Source organism: Rhinolophus ferrumequinum, chromosome 8 (genome assembly GCF_004115265.2).
Source record: "Rhinolophus ferrumequinum isolate MPI-CBG mRhiFer1 chromosome 8, mRhiFer1_v1.p, whole genome shotgun sequence".
Taxonomy (NCBI): Eukaryota; Metazoa; Chordata; class Mammalia; order Chiroptera; family Rhinolophidae; genus Rhinolophus; species Rhinolophus ferrumequinum.
The window spans coordinates 76,133,424-76,158,147 of record NC_046291.1 but is presented as its reverse complement, the minus strand read 5'-3'; the positions used below and the strand labels follow the sequence as shown (position 1 = coordinate 76,158,147).

The 24,724-nt window shown below is 38.7% G+C and overlaps 1 protein-coding gene across 1 annotated transcript in view; it reads left to right on the top strand.

Annotated features, from left to right (window-relative positions):
* Nucleotides 1–8,364: 8,364 nt before the first annotated feature.
* ARHGAP15 (Rho GTPase activating protein 15) overlaps nt 8,365–24,724 on the top strand; it is a 620,743-nt gene continuing 604,383 nt past the window's right edge. The window contains 1 exon segment of the mRNA XM_033112294.1: nt 8,365–8,496. The gene's annotated coding sequence lies outside the window, so the exon portion shown is untranslated.

Genomic DNA, 24,724 nt, shown 5'->3' with positions numbered 1-24,724 from the left:
TGAACCACAACAGCCACTGGGCTGAACTCAGAGCAGTTTGGCTCGTGACTGCTCTTGGGGTTTGGCTGTTAACCCTTTGTACTGAAAGGTGGGATGTTCTAAAAAAATTAACCCTATTATTTAGACAATGGAAAGTTGAGGGATGGATGATCATAAATAAGCCCTGTGCAGTCAGGATATATAGGAAGACATTTGAGTTCACCCGCCAGAGCCTCAGGCAGTCCTCACTGTTTTCCACATCCCAGTTCATAAGGAGCTGACACCACCCCTAGCAATCAAGAAGCTGATGCCTTAGCTTGGGTATGACCCTATAGTAGATACAGCTGCTTGATGCATAGAAAGAATGGCCACCATAGCACCAGGGTGGGATAACATATTTCTAAGGATCCCAGATTGCCAGTGAATTACTGTGACTTGGTTAATGCAGTAACCGTGTGTCCTGTGTATGCTAAACAATGCCTAAAGCAACTGCCAAAGGAGTCTAGGGCCAGTCACCAGAGTTCCCAATCAGTGAGGGGTTGGAAAATTGAGCATATTGATCCTTTCCCTCAAAGCGAGGGTTCTAATATGCCTTAGTTTCTATGGACATCATGTCTGCCCTAACCCAAGCTTTTCCTTGTTCCCCACAAACCAGGTTGCCACCATTCAGATATTAGAGAAGCTGAATATGCAAGACTAGGCAAAAGACCAAGACATTGAATGGACATGCCAACTCCCCTATAACCTACAAGTGGCAAGATTAATAGAAAGAAAAAAAAAATGAAATATTAAAGCAACAAATTAGGCTTCTGGTTAAGATGGTGGAATAGGTAACACTGTGCTTGCCTCATCTCATGACCACATCAAAATCAAAACTAAACTACAAAACAAACATCATTGAGAATCAATTGAAGTCTAGCTGAGCAGAAGCCCTATGACTAAGAATATACAGAAGAAGGCACATCAAGACTGATAGGAGGGGCAGAGATGTGGAAGGGGCTGGTCCCACATCCACGTGTGGCAGTTAGAAATCAGGAGGGATATCTCAGCTGCAGAGTTGCCCCCTGAGAAGCAAGGGGTGCTCCTCTTAAAGGGCCTATGCATGCACTTGCTGACTGATGGACTCACGCACTCTTTGTTCCAGCATGAGGGCAGCAGCTTGCAAGGCACCAGAAACATATGGAGAGGAACTACATTGCCTGGTTTCATCTTTCTTCCAGACAGAAGTGCTGACAGAATCCATTGTTCCTTTGTTGAGTCCTTCCCTCACCAGCATGCATGTGTACATGGGTGCAACATCTGAGTCTCTATCAACCTAGGTAACATAGTTTTCTCTTCCATAGTGATTCCCTGAGACCTTGCACCACCTAACTTGCAGGTGCACCCAAGCTGCTTCCATATGCTTGTATGGCTTTTCCATACAAATAGCATATCTTGGCTCATGCTGCAGACTTTCCTAAAATCTCTCAAAGATTCACTAATCTCATACAAGCAGCCTCCAGCCAGAGCATGTCTCGTACCTCTTTCTAAGCAGTCCCAAGGTCAGCATTAGCGGCAGCCAACCGCAGTTCACAATTTAGCCTCTCACAGGCACTTTCAAGACCAGCACAAGTGACAATCATCTACAGATTACTGTGTGACTTGTATCAAGTGGCCTGGGCAGAGCACAGACAGCAGCTGACCTGGGCCAGCACAAGAAGACTTCCCAAGAGGCCCCAAAACCAACACACCTGGTAGCCAGGTTCAGACCACATCAGAGCACCACCCAACCTCCTCCACAAAGGACATAACCAAAAGGCAAACTCAGCACGTACCAGAGCTTTGCTAAAGTGAATCCTGCTCCATATAGTCCACCCCTGCACAACAACTTCACTGTAGTTACAGTCACAATGTCACAACCAATCACCCTGGGGGTCAATCCCTCCCATTGATGGCTAAGAACAGTCAAGGCTCAACTACAATAGGAGGACACACATAACCAACACTGGAGACACACCTGGAGCACCTGGCTCAGGTGAACAGGGAGACTGTGTCACTGAGCCCCACGGGACATCTACTACATAAGGCCACTCTACCAAGACCAGGAGACATTGCAGCTCTACCTAATACATAGCAACAAACACAGGGAGGCAGTCAAAATGAGGAGATGAAGAAACATGTCCCAAATAAAAGAACCAAACAAAGTTCAAGAAAAAGAACTAAATAAAATGGAGACAAGCAATCTGCCAGATGAAGAATTCAAAACACTGGTTATAATGATGTTCGATGATCTCAGTGAGAACTTCAACAAAGAGATAGGAAACATAAAAATGAAGATAAAAACATAAAAAAAGAATCAGTCAGAAATGAAGAATACATTAGAGGAAATCAAAAGTAGGTAAGATGAAGCAGAGAATCAAATCAACAATTTGGAAGATAAGGTCAGAGAAAATATACAATCAGAAAAGAAAAATGAAAATGGAATCCAAAAAGAATGATAGCTTAAAGGGCCTCTGGGACAACATCAAGCACACTAACAGTAAGGACATAGGGGTACCAGAAGGAGAAGAGAGAGAGCAAGGAGTGAAACCCTATTTGAAGAAATAATGACTGAAAACTTTTCTAACTTGGTGAAGGAAATAGACATACAAGCCAAGGAGGTACAGAAAGTCCCAAACGAGATGAACCTAAAGAGGCCCACACCAAGACACATCATAATTAAAATGCCAAAGGTTAAAGACAAAGAGAAACTCTTAAAAAGCAAGAGAAAAGCAGTTAGTTACCAACATAGGAGCTCCCATAAGACTGTCAGCTGATTTCTCAACAGAAACTTTGTAGTCTAGAGGGATTGGCACAAAATATGCAATATGATAAAAAGCAAATACCTACAAGCAAGATTAATCCACCCAGCAAAGCTGTCATTTAGAACCAAAGGACAGATAAAGAGCTTCCCAGACAAGAAAAAGCTAAAGTTCATTATCACCAAACCAGTATTACAATAAGTATTAAAGATATTTCTTTAAAAAGATGAAGAAATAATCCAGACTATGAATATAATGGCAATGATTATATGTCTATCAACAATCACTTTAAATATAAATGGATTAAATGATCCAAACAAAAGGCATAAGGTAACTGAATTGATAAGAAAACAAGATTCTTACATATGCTGCCTATAAAAGACTCATTTCGGATCAAAAGACATACATGGACTGAAAGTAAAAGGATGGAAACTGATATTTCATGAAAACGGAAACAAACAAACAAAAATCTGGAGTAGCAATATTTATACCAGACAATATAGACTTTAAAAGAAAGGCTAAAGCAAGAGACAAAGAAGGACCCAGTAATCCCACTTCTAGGTATTTATCTGACAAAACCCAAAAGACTACTTCAAAGTGTCATGTTCATCCATATATTCATTGCAGCATTATTTACAATAGTCAAGATACGGAAGAAAGCTAAGTGCCCAATAGATGAATGGATAAAGACAAAGTACATAAATGAGATCTGACAATTAAGTTCGCAAACTTATTGCAATGATGTTGCTAACCTTTTTTGATATCAGAAGGATTATTCTGGATTATTCTAGATAAACAGTTAACTGAGTTTACTATTTGGAAGTGCTGAAATGCTGCATGACGACCTGGACTTTTTGCCAACAATTCATGGCTCTTGCATCATGACTGCACCAGCTCACACGGCGCTGTCTGTGAGGGAGTTTTTAGCCAGTAAACAAATAACTGTATTGGCACACCCTCCCTACTCACCTGATCTGGCCCCCATGACTCCTTTCTTTACCTGAACATAAAGGAAATATTGAAAGGAAGACATTTTGATGACATTCACATCAAGGGTAATACGATGACAGCTTTGATTGCCATTCCAGGAAAAGACTTCCAAAATTGCTTTGAAGCGTGGACTAAGTGCTGCCATCAGTGCATAGCTTACCAACGGGAGTACTTTGCAGGTGACTGTAGTGATACTCAGCAATGAGGTATGTAGCACCTTTTTAGGATGAGTTTGCAAAATTAATTGTCCAAACTCACATACAATGGAATATTACTCAGCCATAAAAATAAACATCTTGCCATCTGCAACAACATGGATGAACCTAGAGGGTATTATGCTAAGTAAAAAAAGTCAGACAAAGACAAATACCAATTAATTTCACTTATATGTGGAATCTAAAACAAAACAAAACAAAACAAAGTAAACAACAAAACAGAAACAAACTCATAGATACAGGCAACATTTTGATGGTTGGTAGATGGGAGGGGTTTGAGGGGATGGGTGAAAAAGGGAAAGGATTAAGAAATGTAAATTAGTTGTTACAAAATAGTCATGGGGATGTAAAGTGTAGCATAGGGAATATAGTTAATAATATTGTAATAACTTTATGGTATCATATGGGTGCTAGATTCATCATGGTGATCGTAAGTTATATACATGTCTAAGTAATATGGTACACCTGAAACTAATATAATATTGTATACCAACTCCAGTTGAAAAATGAAAAAAAAATATTTTTTTTTTAAATAAAGCAACAGATTAAATTACTAACAGGTAAAACTACCTTGGCTAGGAGAACTAAAGTACTATCTGAAGCTTTAATACATTTGATTATCAGCCAGTTGGGCTTGTTACACCATATGCCAGACTAGGAACCCCTGCCAAAACACACAGCACCATAAAGGTACGGAAGACAGACAGCCATTTCTGCAACTCTCACCATGGATCAATGTGCTATGCTGCTGAGAACACCAAGCCCCATCACACCTGGGAAAGGTATTATCTACAGGAATTTACAATGGGGCATCCCATCATGATGGATGAGCTAAATCATAATCCTGAGTGAGGGGGAACTACTCAGTGTTGACTGCAATCCCGTTGTCCTGCCACAAGCCAGACATACAAAAATGCACTATGCCTAGAATGAGACACATCATTGAAAGTGGGCGTCCTGGTCTGGCATATCCTGACCCTAGTCCATCTCCTCTTGCCTGCTGGTGCTGCCTGTCCTGGCCTAAATGTATTGTATGCACAATCAGGTCAAATTCCTAAAGCTGTGGCCACATTAACATCTAAGGATCAGGCCACAAGTAAAATTCTTATAGAAGGGGAAGACATTCCCATGGAAGTTCACACTAAATGTCTTTTTGACCTTTGACTTCTGCTGGTCCTATGGTGTTCAGTCACAGAATAGGCACATGATGGAAGTACCTTTCTAAGGTGGAACCATTCATACACCCAACAAGGGAATTATCTAACTGTTGGATACATGGACCCCTGCCCTCTCTAGTTCACTATGATTACAATGGTGGGTATCAGCACTCTGGGGAGGAAATTAAAAGGCCCTAAAAAGGTATAATAAGGAAGAACAAGCTAGCATTACTACTCTCAAGTTATCTAATATTACTAATATTTATCCAGAAACCTAGCCTGTGGTATATACTGTCAATAACACTGGGCATGAGAATTCTTTTTCTGTCAAACTACACAGGAAGTCCATCATACTGCTGACTGGAAAAGTCCTAAAAATACCATAATCCGAGCCATGGGTGGTAATGCTCAGATTTGGGACAGGTTCATATGCCTTGCCCTAGGTTATGGACATTTGAGCACCTGAGCACCCCTATGTTGGAAAGAGATATATCACTCAACAAACCCAGTTCAATTACACCAGGGATCTGGGACGGATAGCACTGGAACTATGTAGTCATTCTGTCACATTAAAGGATAACAACAGGTTTGGTACTGACCGTCTGTGCCACTTATATATTTATGGGGTAGCCCCACATGGTACCCAATAGTTGTTGGCACAAATTTTTGGCGATGGTTTCCACTGTGATAGTTGGGCCACTATACCCTGGATTTTCCCTGGATACAGGAGAGAATCTACCCCAAGGAAACAAAAATTACCAGCCTCCCTTTCCTGAATACCAGATGGGCACATTCTGTTTTCCACTGGTGAAATCATTTGGCCACTGTCTTTGTCCCCTCCATTGACCTGGACGATGTTACAGCATGCATAGAAGCCCTTACTGAATTCACCCAACAAGACTTAAATGATAGCTGGCAAAGCTTGTCCTTGCTGAACACTGAAATGTTTCTAATAAGAAAAGCTGTCCTCCAAAATAAGATGGAATTGGGCACTATTACTGCCTTGAAAGGAAACACCTCCATGTCATTATCCAAAAAAAATGTTATATGTTCATACCGGATGAGTCTGCTAATGCACTGTATTAATTAAATCCCATAAACACACAAGGGAATGCCTTGAGCGATCTAACTTCCAACCTAGGGGACAAAATAAATCATGGGGCTCTTGGTCAAAAATATTGTTACTTATTTTTCAAATGATGATCTTAATCTATATTTTTCTTTTGCACATGCCTATATTTTTTGCTGCCACAGCTGCCTCCAATGCAGCCAGATAGCCGCTAAATGAGCCACCTCCATGCTAATAAAACCCCTTGTTGACCTCTCAGGACACATTACAAAAGAGAGGAACGTAAAATTTGTAACAGCCAATCACTAAAGATAAATGTTGGAGGAGTGCTTCAAGAGGTCGTGACTGCCTGTTGACTGGTGGACCAGAGAGCTAAACAGGACAATCAGAGGCTCCTCACTCCCTTCTCTGTCTTTGGAATGTATGTTCTGTCCACCGTGGCCACAGTGGGAGGCATTTTCAAGGACGCGACCTTGACAGAACAATGTGTTGTTGATACCATCTGGACAGAATGTGTGACTGAGCCCAGGTAAGGTCTCTATATAAACTTTTAATGTCCTAGCTGCCAGTTGTGGAGATCTATTGGTCTTTTGGCACCTAAGACAAGCCTGATATGGAAGTTCTCTCCCTTATTAAAATTGCCACTTGCCAATCTGGAGTGGCCTGCTTCTTTCTTCCGTGGCTCCTTCTCCTTCGTGCATGGGGGACCAGTTTCAGGTTTTACCTGGGAAACTCTCAAATTTGGGAACCAAGGATATTATTCCGAGAGACAGATGTTTTCTATTTATATGTTCCAAGATGTGGAACATATAAATAACCTGAATCTCAGAGAACTTAAGTGACTTGGTCAAGGTTAAATAAAAAGCAGTGTCAGAACAGGCCTAGATTCTGCTGTCCTCACTTTCAATATCCTGTTCTTTCCACTGTCTTCTCAGTGTTAGAGAAACATTGAGAACAAACCTTCACAACTCGAACCACTTAAAAAGGGGCATCCCAGAATGACAATTGACGGTGAGTTCTAGGGTCAGTCTGAATTTTGGTTTTGGAAAGTAGAGTCCTGTCTAGAGAAAATAGATTACCTTTCAGGGAAATCTCATCCTTAACATGGCCCATATATGCCAAATATATTTTTAAAGATTGTGTTATGTGTGCCAAGGATTCCACACCACTGAGAACTATTAAACAAATTCTAGTCTAATCGTTTTGTATGATAAGAGATTGTGATTTAACTTGCTCACATATTTGGAAGAAAAGTTTTTCCTTTTGTGAATATCCTACAAATCTCACAAAACCATCGAAGCCTGAACATCTAGGAGCTTATTTCTTGAACTCCATGGTTCAATAAAGATGAACATCCTAAAATTATTGTTGAGAAGCCCCTCAAAAATACGTATTGGATTGGTTGAAGGTTGACATAGATGACTACACAGCAGTATGCCAAAAATGATACCTTTTGGATCATTTATTTTATTTTTCTTCTTAAATCAGGCCACGCAAAGAATCATTCAGAATCAAAAGCTCCTCCGCAGATTTCAGAACTGCTTCGGAAAATGCCAGAGAGGACACAGCAATGTGGGAGCCACAGCCAGAGCAAATGTCACAGCGTGTGCTAGATGAGCACTCCGCTTCTCCCCAGATGGCCGTGCATCCCTGGGCTGTGTTCTCTGAAATCCTCACGCAACCTGCCTGAGACCCCATACACTTATTAACTGGAGCACCTCTTTGTGGGTCATTCCATGAATGAGACAGAAGCACCATGTCTGTGAATTGGAGGTGGCTTCTTGGCTTCCCGAGTCAGTGGGCACAGCCTCCTGATGGTATGTGAACAGATTCAAGTCCACTGAGGAGAGCAGAGACTTAGGTTTTTAGCCCTTGCTAGAAGGCGGAGAAAGAGGAAGTTTCCTCAGTTCTCAGCAGCCTGCTCCTCCCCCTGCTAAATGTTTACCACACATTTTCCCCATTTAGTCAGAATTGATGAAACCTATATAAATGTATAGTGTTTGAAAATTGAAAATCACACTAAAAAAATAACAATATTGTTGACTATACAAGGCAATTTCTTCAAATCGAGTAATGCTGTGATGTGTGTGGTTAACCGTATCTACGCAGGAAGTGGTTTTATTTAAAAGTTTTTGCACTCACCCCCACCCCCTCCTTTTTTTTTTCCTTCAGTACTGAAATTAAGCAGCATCCAACATAGGCCCACTCTTACGACATGTGACTGTACTGTTTTCCGTTTTTGTTGAAAGAGTCATTAACAGTTAGAAGTTGATGGCGTTTCAATAACAAGTCATCACTGAGAAAAGGTAAGTGAGTTTTAACTTTATATTGAACATGAAATTTAAACTTGAAAACGTTTGACAGAGTAACCTACGCTTTGGTGTGAACATATAAACATTTCTATAAAAATGTGATGTTTTTACCTGTGATTGACATCACTTTGTTTCCTTTGGTGTAAGAAAGAATATTTTTTTCATATTTGTAGCTGTGAAATTCTGAAGTCCTTTACTGAGATATTATACTAGGATCATTTGATAAAATTTTATACAAAAATAGTAAAGACAGTAATGCATAGTGTTAGTTTGAAAGTGCTTTTAAAAATAAAGTGCTAGAGGAAATGTGGAACTTTGCATCTGTAACTTATTGTTTTGTAAGAATATGTACTAGTCAAGATCCAGAGAATGAAAGAAAAAAGGCAATTTGTAACAATAAGATATAACATCTGAATTGCAATGGGAAAGATACCCATTGTAAAGTATTTATTAAACAGCATTAGAAACCCTTAAAAAGGTGTAGTTTATTAAATAGCTATTAAAAAGCAGGAAAATTTAAAAATGCAAAACAGAGCTCTTTATCATGACATTTGAATATATTTTTCCTAAATTTTATTTAAGATATAGAGTGAAACGAGGGCAAATTTTTATTTCATAAACAAGACTCTAGTTTAAAAGAGAAGTCACAGCAGACTTCACCCAAGGTTACTTCTGGGAAAAGAGGCAAATTAGAGATACACTTTTGTTCTTTATGTAGTTATGCAATTTTCTTTCTTTGAGATTTTCCAAAATAATAAACTTAGAAATGAAAGGGTTTTGTTAATCATAAACTGACAAGAACCTTTCTTTTATATTGACTCCTTCTTTTATAGGATATCTTTGTGTGCTGTAACATATGTACAGAAAATATAAAAGTATTGCTAATCTCGGAGACAAATACCTAAAATAAATCCGACTGTAGATTTTTGAAAGAATTTTAATAAAAGCTCCAGATATGATCCACTCTTCCTTAATATTATTTTTATTGTGCTGTCGGATGGGGGAAGTGATGGCCCCCACGACATCTATTTTTTTGTGTGTTATTAAACAATGGTTACAGGGTTGATAAGTGGCAACAATTTTCTTTTATTTTCTTCTATTGAAAGACACATATAAATGTGTTTTGATGTGGTCAATTTAGCAGCAAATTATTAGGCATACTAATACACTCCATTTTAAGACCTTTTCAATTGTCAATACTGAAGCTAGCTACTTGACTTAAAATGATCACAAAAAAATAGAGATTAGGACTTGGTGTTCAACACATTTTTTATTGTTAGAATGTAAAAAGACCCTGGTAATATATATTTGCTTTGATATACTGATTAGCTTTTTAATTTGTTGCGTTTCCTCACAATGGATAACATTATTTAAATCAGTCTTCAATATTGTGGTTCTGAACCTCTGCATCTATAGAAGCTGTATAATTCAGATAGTTTTCGTTGATATGTTACTACTTTATTTCATTTTATTATAAAAGAACATCACATGAATAAACATATGTAGTACTTACCTATTAGAAAGAATGAACATCCACATAAGCATTTGGCACTGAAAGAAGGTCCAGTATAGTTTTAAACCATTTAATATTTTGAAAAGCCAAACCCTTTTTTAAATGATTGTTTCTTACATAAAATGTTAAATTAAAATAGAAATATTTTATGATGTATATGTAATATTAAGAATTAATTAAACATAGCTTAGTATGAATTTAAAGCAACAAGTAGAGCTAATAGACCTGTAAACTAAGATACTCTCAGAATTGTTTGTAAAAATAAGTAACATAGTATCTTTTGAATGCACAGACCAAATCTTAAAGAAGTAATTACAAATAAGTTACAAATAAGGTATAGGTTACTATACCTTTATACATTTTATGTAAATGAAACATTTTGGTAAAATAAAAACAATGCTGAGGATCTCATTTTGAGAGTCATTTGAAAGCTGGTTTTATTAAAAGAGCATCATGCTTTTCAACTTGGGGCCAGCATTCAGCAATATTCAGAAAGGAGACTTTTTTTTTTTCATTGATATTCCTCCTCTCTTTTAATGTTCTGTTCTGGATTGGCCTACTCTGTCCTTAATTTAGAGCTTCCCAGCTTTGATACCCACTTTGCTCCTTCCACTCCATTCTCCTTGTACTTTAAACTTATCCTATTTATCAGCTCTTCCAGCATCTGTTAAAAATAATCCATGCTCACAAAAGGCCACAGAGCTTTATATCTTTTAACTTCTTAACCAGGCATCCCCTCCTCTTCCAAGTAGAATTTTAGTAAGGTGTCTCGGCACACAGGATCCAAAGGAACAGCTAACTGTTGAGGACTTCAGTCACAATTGAGCAGACTGATGCCATGGCAAATATTTAGGGGGAAATATTTTGGGGCGGAAAAAGTGTTTTGTTACCCTTTGGTTCTGCTTTGATATGTAAATACATAATTTCCAAGAGTGTCTCATATGAGGGGTTGATCAACGAGATGTGTCCATTGTTCTAAGATATTCCTGAAGAAACATACACCTTTCTTGTGGTAGATGAAAATTAATTGCACTAAATCTTCAGATAATTTTAATATAATATTTAACATAAACAATTAGAAAATATTGAACATAATCAGTTGCTCTATATATGTATTTTAAAAATCATTTATTATCTTAAATTTAAATTTTTGGGTACCAGAAGCATATTTTTTACACTGTAAAATAAATGTTATATAGCTAGACTTTAAAATGTACTTATAAATATTCTAAATTTCAGTTGATAGTAGACAAAGTCTTTTGTTTGAAATGATAAAAATGAGCTAAAATTAGTCTAAGCAATAGACATAGGTAATTATTGGTATAACTAAAAACATCCAATGACAGCAAAGTCAGGCATGGCTAGATCCAGGAAATCACGCATAGTTATCAGGGTTAGGTCATGTTTTCTTTACTATTTAGCTCTTTTTTCTCCCCTGTGCTATAAGCAGTTTCTCACAATGACTTGACAAAAAAGCTTTAGATTTACATCTGACCCTTTCAGAAACTCTGTTGCAAAAGAACGCCTTTTCTCTATCAGCCCAGCAAAGGTCTCAGGTTGAGATGTAATTGGACAAAATTGGGTCACGTGACCATAGCTGAGCTGATCATTGACTCTGAGGTACTGACGCCCTGTGTGACCAGGCCTAGGTCACAAGCTAACTCTCCCATTGAGGAGCTGCCTGCACGTGCAATACATGAACTCTTAGCTGAAAAGAGTGGTCGGCACACACCAGAAACTAAAATGCTTTCCCTAAAAGAAAAGTGACTTCATTGCTTATAGGGAAAAGCCACAGAACTCTCCTACACAGACCCGTATAGTCACATTTAAAAGCATTGCTTACTCAAATTGTCCAAACTCTATAACCAGAAAGCAATACAGTGTCAGTTGAAGGGTAGACTTGAAGGAAACAAATGTTCCAATTAAACTGAATAAAAAAATATTTTTCACCAGCTATTCCATGTCTGAACCCTTTCCTCACAATACTTGCCTTCTACAAGCTTATAATCTAGTATGATTATTATATTAATAATTATGATGCAAATAAAATTTCTCACATATCATAAAAAAAGATACAAGGAGAATCTCCTATTAGGGTTCAGAAAGTCATCTAACATTTTTGTATTCTTATTATGTGTCAGGCAATAAAGTAGATAATTTTGCTGTAGATAATTTTGTAGGATAGGCTGTATTATTTTATCATATCCTAGCAAAAAAATCAGGACCATTTTAGATAAAACATTTGTGGTAGTTTTCAAAGAAAGCTATGACTGGGGTCATTAGAAAAATTCCAAGGGACAGGAAGGGAATGTGTCAAGACACAAAAACATGGAGCTGTGTCAGAATATTTCCAAGGAAGGTTGAGTGGTCAAGTTTTGTCAGCTACAAGTATAGTGCTAAGAGGTAAGGCCAGAAAGATAGTTTGAGATCCTAATAGAGTGGAACCGCTGCACAGATTATCACTAGGAATGATAAGTAAAAACAGGCTTGTTGAGCAGAGGAAATATCTAATGGGATGTCCATATTTCGCATCTCACTGGGCTATCTAGCATCAGGATTTATTTGCTTCTCCCGTATACCTCACTGTTAGTGGCATATGCTTCAGGGTGGTTTACAGAAACAGTTGCAGACAGTGAAGGGAGGTATTCCTGTAAGACCAGGTACTATCTCACCTCTCCAGGTGTCTTGAGGTTCTTATATAGGCTGTGATTACAATCATCTTTGTTTCTTTTTTCATTTTTGTGGGAGTTGTTTTCATATGTATATTTTGTTTGTTTTTCGTTTGAGGCTTGGTGATACAGTGAGATGGTTCAAAATAAAAATCAAACCTAAATATAAAAGTTTTAGATAAAATCTTTCCCATACTCCTATTTTATACCCCATTCATCCCCACCTTAATCGAACAATCATTTTTATAGTTATTTTTTAAACCTTTTACACTTTCTATATGCACATATGTGTGTGTGTGTATATATATATATATATATATATACATATATATATATATGTATGTGTATATATATATATATATATATATATATATATATCCTCCTTAATATATTAAGGGTAACACACTATAAATGCCTACTTTGCTTTTTTTTCCATTTAGTAATACCTTGGAAATATTTCCATAATAAAAATAAGAAACTGTCTAATTCTCATATTTTGTATAGCTGTACAGTATCCCACTATGTGGATGTATCATATTTAATTTCATCAGTCTCTTATTAAAAGTGTCAAGGGTATTTTTAACTTTTTGCTAATAGAGTGAAGGTTTTAATGTAATTGTGTGCTTTGGAAAATATATCTGTGGAATGAATTCTGAGAAATTATTGGGGTTGAGCTTGTTTTTAAAAGATTAAAGGTCTATTTGTCTTTCTTGATAAGAGACTGTATCCTTTCTCAACTGTATAAAAAAGAATCAAAAGCATTAGTTAATTTCATGCTTTGGAATGAGATATTAAAGGAAGTAAGGAATTGGGGCTAGCATATGCAAAATATATTTATTATAAAGCATGAAATAGGCAGTAGCTAAAAAAAAGGGTGAAACATGAATGTTAAAGGGAAGGGCAGGAAAAAAGGAATAAAAGAGAAAAAAAAATAGTCAGAAGCACAACAAGATCTCAGAGGATACTCAGACAGATGGGTGTAATCACTAGCTCAAGTAGATAAATTAACCTTAAACAGAAGGAAGAGTGCTTTAATAAGTATAGATAAGATGAAGTGAGAGAGGAAGTTGAGTGGATACATGCTTCATAGTTTTTATCTCCTCTGACAAGGTAGGAAAGTGCTAAAAGGTTTATTTATGAGAGAATATTTATGAGATGCCAAAGAATAGGCAAAATATCTTATTTTAAAAATTGACCTTATCAATAACACACAATACAATTGTGGGTTTAAAAATTGATTATTCACTTTTGAGTGGCATCCACCGGATTCAATTCAATTCCATAAATAATTTTGAGCTCCAACTAAGTACACTGTGTTATGTTAGGAATTATTGGGGACACAAAGAATGAATGCCATTTAGCCAGTGAAAACTTTTCAGTTTCACACAGACAAGAATTCCAATATAAATTTATACGTACACATGCAACACCACAGAAATAGTACAGAACATGCTATATCAGAAACCCAGTGGTTTCATTTTGCCAAATCCAATGACCATTTATGTCTCTTTATATTATCCATTATCTGAGCTGCATTTGAGGCAATTGAACACTCCTTTCCTTTGAACCTCTCTCTTTATTTGACTTCTGTGTCATTCTTCCAGTTTTCCTCCAGATTTAATGGATACTCCTTTTCTGTCTCGTTCGCTAACTCTTTCTCATCATCCAACCCTCTAAATATTGGAATGTCTTGTACTGAATCTTCAGGTGTCTACCTTTTCAGTCTCAGCTTTTACCTCCTAAGTTTATTCCTAGGTGATCTTATTTAGCACCATGAGTTTAAATACTGTGTTCTAATTAGATCTCAAGAACAAACTTTTTCAGAGAAAACCTTTTAGCACTAAAACTATAAATGCAATTGCCTATTTATCATCTCCATTGGGATGTCTCATAGAGATATCAAAATGAATATGTTCAAAACAAAGCTGTTAATAATTCCTCGCATGCCCCCAACCCTACCTGCTTCTTCCCTATTTTCATCCTTCTCAGTTAATGGCACCACATTCATCTATTTTTTTCAGGACAACAAACTGAAAATTACCCTCAAGTTACTCTTTTCTTCACACTCCCTACCCCAAACCACATCTAATTCATCAGCAATAAGCAGAGCCTACGCCCCATTATCCTGTTTACTTTTCTGAATAATGGCTCTTGAAGTTATATATATATTTTTTCCAGACAAATAGCTCTTTTTATTTTTTCTTATTTTTTTTTGTTGGCATAATGACTCCCCCGCAAATTTGCTAAATGAATATACTACAATATGTGACTTTTTGATGACATAACAATTTTAGATAAAAACCACATTTACTAATTCATTTTCTAGTGTCAAGTTAGAGAAAAATCATAGAAACTATATGAAGCAATGTTGCTTTGCACACTTTGAATGAACTCAAGAAGGTTGAGGAGGTAGTGATTTCCAGAATCCTCCAGTAGCATTATTTTTGGCCTTAAATGTGTTTTTCTGAGCCGTGATTTATTAAGTACATTCTGAGTATAAGAAAACTCTAAGTCTCACAATTGTTGAAAATTTTGATGAAGAGAAAGATTCAGAAAAATAAGAAATTTAATAAATGAAAAACGTTTATATCATATGTACATTTTTTTCAAGTTGATATTATTTACATGAACCCATTTTTATCTATTCAATTATTTTATATTTATATTGTTTGCATATCTTGAGCTTTTATTTAACAGATTCCTCTAAAAAGGAATGAATTAGACATTTAGTAAGGGGTAAATATATATCAAAATATCCCAAATTCAATCACATGCCATCTCTGTCTCATTACTTTGCTTTTGCTTTCCTAATTAGCCTTTCAGATGTGGGACATTTTATATCTGTCTGTCTATCTATCTATCTATCTATCTATCTATCTATCTATCTATCTATACATACGTACTTAGTTGTTACTGTTATTTCTGTTGTTAAATTGCTTAGTGGCTATCTTTACATTGGACTGAATGATCCATGAGAGTATTGACCTTATCTGTCTTTTTACAACTCAATACCCATAGCCTAGAACAAAGCTAGGCATACAATAAACACTCAGTGAATATTTGAATGGTGAAAGAATAAACAATACAAAGTTGACCGTTGGCTATACAATCAGAGAAGGCCTTATGGAGATTTGTGACTTCTCTTGGGTCTGAAAAATAGGAAAAATTTAGCTGAAGAGGAGCTGGAAACATATTTAAAACAAATGAAATTCTGTGGGTACATTTTGAGTAACCTGGCAGTGATGAAAATTTGATAAGAATCCTGGATCCATTATGTACTATGGTACCTTTCTGAAACACAGAACAAGTAACTCACCATCTGAAAACATATTGTCATAAACTGGTAGAAAACACCAACTACCTCTAACTATTTAAATTTTAAGCTCTTTTGCTAAAACCATGGTATTAAAATTGAATAATTGTATGTTTACTTTAGATTCATTTCCTAAAAACTTAGAGAACTTTTTGTTCTAGTCTTTACTGATGTAATGTCAAGCTTACAGTCAAAACGAGATGCTTTTTGTAGCAGAGCTATGGAAGGTAGAATGCTCAGGAAACTTGATGCTGAGTCAGGGGAAATTTTTGTTTCGGTTAGTCCATCTTTCTGCTTTAGTTAGTTTCATATTAAAATTTTAAGGTCTAGGAGCTGAGTAGTAGAGCCCATACTCATCTTTGTGATAAACACTCTGGGAAGTCAAGTCACCCAAGGCTCTCTATAATATCACCTGTTCACATGTTGATGGTTCTATTTTTTTTTCCATTTTCTTTGTTAGCTTCCAGTGGACAAAACAATGTATTAGTTAGACATTTACACCCCTCACAAAGTGATAACCCTCCTTCCCCAATCTACTACCCCTCTGACATTGTATATAGCTGTTACAACTCCAGTGACTCTATTCCCTATGCTGTACTCCATATCCCATGACTATATATATATAAAATTATAGTTGACATTCAATATTATTCAGCTTCAGCTTCAGGTGTACAGCACAGTGGTCAGGCATCTACACCTTCCATGAAGTGGTCTCCCTAATAAGACAAGTGCCCACGTGACACCCTAGCAAACCTTTATGACATTATTAATTATATTCCCCAAACTGCCTTTCCTATCCCCATGTCAATACTGTGACTACCGATTTGTGCTTTCTAAACGCATCGCCTTCTCCCTCATCCCCACCACCGCTCCCATCTAGCAACCCTCAGTTTTTTCTCTATGTCTCTGAGACTATTTCTGTTTAGTTTGCTCATTTAGTCTGTTCTTATTTTCCACATATAAATGAGATCATATGGTATTTGTCTTTCTCCATCTGACTTATTTCACTTAGCATTTTCACTTAGCTCTTTTAAAGGAAGTGGAATTTAGAAGTTCTGATTACCCTGGTGGTGTCTCCAACACTGTGGTAGGTACTATGGTGTTATAGAAAATAGACAGTAAGCCCTTATTGTCAAGATACTTATGGTATCATGACACATTCATCAATATGTTATTACAATGGGATTGGTAATAATAATCATCATAGCTATGATGATGCTATGATGTATAATGCATATGATGAATCAGATGTTTTGCATACCTAATAGCCTTTGATATCCACAAAAATCATGTAAGGGAGTCAGTATCCCATTCTAAAGATAAGGAAGTTAAGATTAAGTGATTAAGTGTTCAAATTTACACGCTACTTGGTAGGATGTGTCATGATTTGTAGGGATATCTAGATAATGCAAAAACCATATTTTTTTCCTGATGCTATCCTACAATTTCTATGTCTGTTAAGTGTCACCACTTAAGCAATGCTGGACTTCATTCATAAGGCCTTTGGAGTCTGAAAGTGTCTAAAAGGATCCTGCTTTGTTTGATGTCTAAAACAATACCATTTGAGGAAAACCTGTTGCTTGTCCACTACATATATTGCCTCGTGCAGAAGTGTTATAAAATATGTGAGGGATTTTTGCCTTACTTTCTTTCATACTGTAGGTACCTTTTCTATTTCTCTTTTTCTGTCTCCTCTGGACCTTATGTATCTCCTCAGCTCTTAAATCCCCAAAATTCCTTCTTTGACCATGCTGTCCATTATGATGTGGCAACTCGCCACAAATGGCTATTTGGCACTAGAAGTGTGGCTAGTCTAAATTGCATTGTAAAATAAACACCAGCTTTTGAAGACAGTACAAATAAAGAGAATGTAAAATATGTCAATATTTTTACACTGATCATATGCTAAAATTATAATTTTTGACATATTAGGTTAAGTAAAATATATTATTAAAATTAATTTTACCTATTTCATTTACCCATCTATGTGGCTACCAGAAAATTTTAAGTTACATGGATGACTCATATTATATTTCTCGTGAATGGCACAGCTTTAGACCATCTTCTCTTTTCACCAGACTCTTTTGACATTCTTTTGCATTCTTATGATTTAAATTTAATCCCTTAAATACGATCCTTAAATTTCTATCTTTGGCCTTGGCTTCTCTCCCAATATCGTTCCTCATTTCTAATTGTCATTTCATACCTCTTTCATGAAGTTCCAGCGCAGCTCAAACTGAATATATCTCAAGGTAAACCCATAATATCCCTACAGAATCTGTCTCATTCTTCTTATAATTTCAGATACCTCTATTCTTCAAGTATCTAAACAAATAATCTTAGAATCTTTATGGACTCACTTATTTCATACATCCAATCAACTGCCATGTTCGAGGGGGAATCCAGTCCCTTCTCTCTATTTTTATTTATAGTCATAGTTTCTTACTTGGCCATCCATTAAGTCTTGTCTAGACTGTGGCAAAGAAGTCTTACTTGCTTTCATACTCCTATTTTCTTACTCCTTCATTTTGCCTATTTCAGAATTACTTTATGTCTTCAAGTTGATGGTTGGATTCAAGTTAATTAATATTAGTAAGAATATCTATATTCTATTTAGAGGGTTTGTTTTACACTTTATTTATTATCATATTCAATATTATTTTATATTAATTTCAGGTGTACAGCCTAGTGGTTAGACATTCATATAATTTGAGAAGTGATCCCCCTGGTTAGTCTATTACCAACCTGTCACTATGCATAGTTATTACCATATTATTGAATATATTCTCTATACTTTACCTTGCATCCCCATGACTATTTTGTAACTACTAATTTATACTTCTTAATCCCTTCACTTTTTTCACTCATCCCCCAAAATCCCCTCCCATCTATCATCTTGATAAATCTAGTACCCATCTGACACCACACATAGTTATTACAATATTATTGACTATGTTGTTTATGCTATAGCCTACATCCCCATTACTACTGTGTGATAACCAATTTGTACTTCTTAATCCCTTCCCCTTTGTCACCCACTCCCCCCCAAACTTCTTTCCATCTGGCAGCCATCAATTTGTTTTCTGTATCTATGTGTTTGTTTCTGTTTTGTTTGTTTGTTTATTTTGTGTTTTAGGTTGTACATGTAAGCAAAATCATATTGCATTTGTCATTCTCTGTCTGACTTAAGCACAACACCCTCCAGGTCCATCCCTGCCACCACAGATGACAAGAACTCACTCTTTCCATGACTGAGCAATATTCTATTGTATATATGTACCATTCTTCCATCGACGGACACCTAGGTTGCCTACGTATCTTGGCCATTGTAAACAATGGTGCAATGAACACATGGACTCATCCCCCTGAGGTAGCATTTAGGGTTTCTTTGGAAAAATACCCAGAAGTGGAATTACTGGGTTCTTCTTTGTTTCTTGTTATAGCCTTTGTTTTAAAGTCTATTTTGTCTGGCATGACTATTGCTAGCTCAGCTTTTGTTGTTGTTTCCATTTTTATGAAATGTTTTTCCCCATCCCATTACTTTCAGTCTGTGTGTGCCTTTTGATCTGAAGTGAGTCTCTTGTAGGCAGCATATGTGTCATGTTATCTTATCTATTCAGCCTCTTTATCTTTTGATTGCAACATTTAATCCATTTACATTTAGAGTTATTGTTGATAGGTATGTAGTTATTGCCATTTTATCATTCATATTTTTTATCTTTTTTCCACCTTAAAAAAGTCCCTCAAAGATTCCTTGTAATACTGGTTTGGTAGTAATAATCTCCTTTAGCTTTTCCTTGTCTGAAAAGCTCTTCATCTGTCCTTTGATACTAAATGATAGCTTTGTTGTGCAGAGTAATCTTGTAAGACCTTGCTTTTCATCACTTTGAATATTGCCTTCCAATCCTTTCTGGCCTGCAAAGTTTCTGTTGAGAAATCAGCTGATAGTCTTATGGAAGTTCTCTTATAGGTAACTGACTGATTTTCTCTTGTTGCTTTTAAGACACTCTCTTTGTCTTTAACCTTTGGCATTTTAATTATAATGTGTCTTGGTGTCAGCCTCTCTGGGTTCATCTCCTTTGGGACTCTCTGCACTTCCTGGGCTTGCATATCTATTTCCTTTGCCAGGTTAGGGTTTTCTGTCATTCCTTCAAATAGGTTTTCAATTCCTTGCTCTCTCTCTTCTCCTTCTGGAACTCCTATGATGCAAATGTTGGTACACTTGATGTTATCCCAGAGACCCCTTAAACTTTCCTCATTTTTTGGATTCTTTTTTCTTTTTGCTGTTCTGATTCAGTGTTTTCTACTCCCTTATCCTCTAAATTGCTGATTCAATCATGGGCTTCATCTACTCTACTGTTGATTCCCTGTAATGTAGTCTTCATTTCCATTATTGTATTCTTTATTTCTGACTGGTTCTTTTTTATGTTTTCTATCTCCATTTCTATATTTACCATTTCTTTATTGAAGTTCTCCCCGAGATTATTGAGCATCATTATAACTAGTGTTTGGGACTGCATCTGGCAGATTACTTGTCTCCATTTTGTTTAGTTCTTTACTGGAGCTTTGTTCTGTTCTTTTATTTGGAACATGATTTTTTTGTCTCCCCATTTTGGCTGCCTCCCTGTGTTTGTTTCTATGTATTAGGTAGGGTGGCTATGTCTCCTGGTCTTAAGAGAGTGGCCTTATGTAGTAGGTGCCTGTGGGAACAGAGTCCCAGAGAGCAGTTTCCAGACTCTCAGCCTCATGTGGCAAGGTGCTGGCTCGGGTAGTAGATGGTCATCATCTGTAACTAGTTGGCCATCAGCTGTAACCATTTAGCCATTGGCCACTGATATAACTGCTGTGGCTGAACTAGCAAGCATGGATTGCAGTTAGCTAGCAAGTTGCTTGGTTGGCAGAGATGCAGACGTTAGATTGTGGCTCCTGCTTCCTGTGTCTCCAACCCAGCTGCCAGCAAGAATATAGTGGTATGAACCCCATATCCATGGCTCCGTTGGTGTTCCTTTTTGGCCTCACCATATCCTGCATTCTTGTGCAGGGAGCAGGAGCTGAGACCCTGCGTGACAGTGCCCTGTGGGACCTAGTGGTACAATCTCCCTGGATACCAGAGCCAGGTTGTGGGGACAGAGCCCCAAAAAGCAGTTTCCAGGTTCTCAGCCTCACTTAGAAAGGTGCTGGCTCAGGTAGTAAACGGCCATCGACTGTGATCAAATGGCCATCAGCTGTGGCTAGTTGGCCGTCAGCTGTAACCAGTGAGCCATTGGCCACTAATATAACTGCCGTGGCTAGGCTAGCAGAAAATGGTGGGGCCTAGCAAGAAAATGGTGGCTGAGCCTGCAAGTGGAGCAGTGAGGGTTGAGAATTGTGTGGCTCCTGTTTCCTGTGTCTCTAACCCAGCCACCAGCGAGAATATAGTGGTATGACTCCCTTACCTATGGCTCCATGGGTGTTCCTTTTTGGCCTATCTATCCTGCGTTCTTATGTGGGGAGCAGGACCAGAGACCCCGCAGGACACCCTGCATGACACTTGGCGTAGTCGGCAGGATCCCCTGCACGACAAATGGCGCAGCGAGCAGGGTATGGTGCCGGCCAAAGCCCTCCGAAGGGTAGTGGAGCAGTTTGTGTGTATGAACACTCAGTCTCAGGAAGACCAGGAGGAGCAGCTGCCTGAGAGCTGGAACCCCGTGGAGGGGTGGGAAGATGTGGACATTTCCCTAACCAGCAGAGGCCCGAGAAAGCAAAGGTCGTTGCGGCCCTGTGAGCTGGGAAGTGCTTGCCGAGGCAGCCCGGATGCAGGACTTGTAGTCCCAGGAGGAAACGCTTGCTGAGTCCTCCATGGGAGCTGAGGGTGAGGTCAAGGTCATCCCTCACCCCCAGGACAGCCCTGGCGAATGACTATGGACTATGGGGAATTGCCTTCCATCCCTAATTTAATGGACCACTTGACTGTTTGGGAACATATCACCATGTAATGGGACTGGCGGATATTTGCTTTTGTCTCTTGACCGGCTGCCATCAAGAATGTGTAAGCACTTTGACTGTGAGCCGCTGTTGTTCCAGCACGGTACCCTGAGAGGCTCAGAGAGAGTGGCAGTGCCCTGAGAGCCCTGGCTGTGTCCAGGAAGTCTGGCTGAGCCCAGAGAGAGTGGCAGTGCCCTGAGAGGCCCTCGTGTGCCCGGGGAGACTAGTAGTACCCTAAGAAGTCCAGGAAGTCTGGCTGTGCCCAGAAGTACTGGTGGTGCCCTGAGAAACCCTGGCTGTGACCAGAGAGCTTGGCTGTGTCCAGGAAATAGCATTCACCTCCAGGCTCCTCGCACAGGGCCCCTCGCGGAAGACGCTTGTTTCGTAGATTGTGAGGCGAGAGCCTGTAGGGGTGGAGTGTGGGGACAGAGCCCCAAAAAGCAGTTTCCAGGTTCTCAGCCTCACTTAGAAAGGTGCTGGCTCAGGTAGTAAATGGCCATCGACTGTGATCAAATGGCCATCAGCTGTGGCTGGTTGGCCGTCAGCTGTAACCAATGAGCCATTCGGCACTAATATAACTGCCGTGGCTAGGCTAGCAGAATATGGGGCCTAGCAAGTAGATGGTGGCTGAGCCTGCAAGTGGAGCAGTGAGGGTTGAGAATTGTGTGGCTCCTGTTTCCTGTGTCTCTAACCCAGCCACCAGCGAGAATATAGTGGTGTGACTCCCCTACCTATGGCTCTGTGGGTGTTCCTTTTTGGCCTAGCCATATCCTGCGTTCTTATGTGGGGAGCGGGACCAGAGACCCCGCAGGACACCCTGCATGACACTTGGCGTAGTTGGCAGGATACCCCGCAGGCCGCTCCGCACGACACATGGCGAAGTCGGCAGGATCCCCTGCACTACACAGATGCTCCAGGTGCATATCTTGTGTGGGTTGTGTGTGCCCTCCTGTTGTGAGCCTCAATTGCTGTTTATATATCAATGGAAGGGAGTGACCCTCAGGCTAATCGGTGTGGGGACTGGTTGTGATTACAGTGGAGGTGCTGTGGTGCAGGGGCTGATGCTACAGAGTAGGGTTCACTTTAACAGGACCCGGATGCCTGCCCAGTGTGCCCTTTGGGTATGTCATCCAAGGAGGTGACTGGGTGATGCTATTCTTTGGTTTAAAGCTGATCACCAGTCATGCCAGCCTTGGGGCCTCCTAGATGAGGACCTACTGCTGGCCCAGTTTAGCCACAGCTTGTGACCTATCTGAGGCCACCTAGTAGGAGCCACAAAGCAATCCACAGATGGTCACCACGCATACTCAGCTTGTAGGTGCTTCAAGAAAACAAGCCTCAAACTGAGACCAGCTGTTGCTAATACCAGGCTTGGGGCTGGTTTGCCAGAGGTACAGGACATGTTAAAGTCAGATGCTGCTTGTTGGGGTTTTGTGAACCTATGAGAGGTTTTAGGAAAGTCCACAGCATAAGCCAAGGCTGGCCGTTTGTAAGGAATAGCCACTGGAAGCGGCTTGTTTATGCCTGAAATTTCAGTAGGGCATGGTCTCAGGGAATCACTAGGGCAGGGCAGACAAAAAGTGACAGGTAGTTGGATGGGACTCAGATATGACGTGTGTGTGCATCTGCATGCAGGGAGGGGGAGCACTCAACAATGGCTTCTACCAGCTTCTCTGTCTGGGATAAACCTGCAACTCCAACCCTCACCCTGGAGCCAGACAATTGAGTTCCTTCCCGTATGTCCCTGGTACCTTTTGAGCTGCTGCCCCAGCACTGGAGCTCAGAGCCAGTGAGTCCATCAGAGAGTAAGTCTGTGCGTAGTCCCTTTAAGAAGAACACCTGAGAATGCTGATGCCCTCTATCTCACTTAGCCACAATCTTTGCTGATTTTCACAACTGGAAGTTATGGGGATTTCTCTCTTCTTCTTGGCACTTGAACCCTGGGCTTGGGAGGAGCTGGGTCCCTCCTACCCATCTTGAGGTGGCTTCTTCAGTATCTCCCTACTTGTGTGGCTTTGGTTCAGCTAGACTTCAGGTGATTCTCAATAATGATTGTTCTGTGACTTTATTGTAATTGATGTAGTCTGTAGAGGAGGTGAGCACAGCATTTACCCACTCCATCATCTTGACCAGAAAAAAAACAAAACCATATTTAGAGTTTTAAAAGTGATTTTGCATATGTTATTTTACTTGATCATTTTCAGCAAGCTAGTGAGTAAAACAGGAGCTTTTAAAAGATTTTATAGAAGAAGATAATGTATGGAGAAACTCAATTATTGGAGGACAGGAAGAGAACATATCTTACCAAATTCTAGTCCAGAATATTTTTATTCCTTATAGAGGTAGTAAAGATGTTAGGAGCAGACTGGGAAGTCAAAAAATCCAAAAGTTCAACCCCAGGATCCACCACTTGCTAGATATTATATATCTCATTTTGTGCAATTTAATCTCTCCGAACTTGAGTTTCCTCACCTATGAAATGGGAAGTTTCCTCAGAAGATAAAAAGGAAAATAATGTATGTAAATAATTTTGCCATTTGTGGCATATAATAATTTTAAAATGGTTAAATGTAGTGCAAATAATAGCCATAGTAATTGGTTTATCAGGTTGTCTGGAATCAAATGATGAACACTTTTTCCCTCATTATGAAATAAAACTTATTCCAGGATAATTTTACTTTATTGCAATTCTAAGTATTATGATAAGATTATGAAACCGATCAAAAGTAGTTTCTTGCTATTGGTTTCATTTCCCCAATGTAG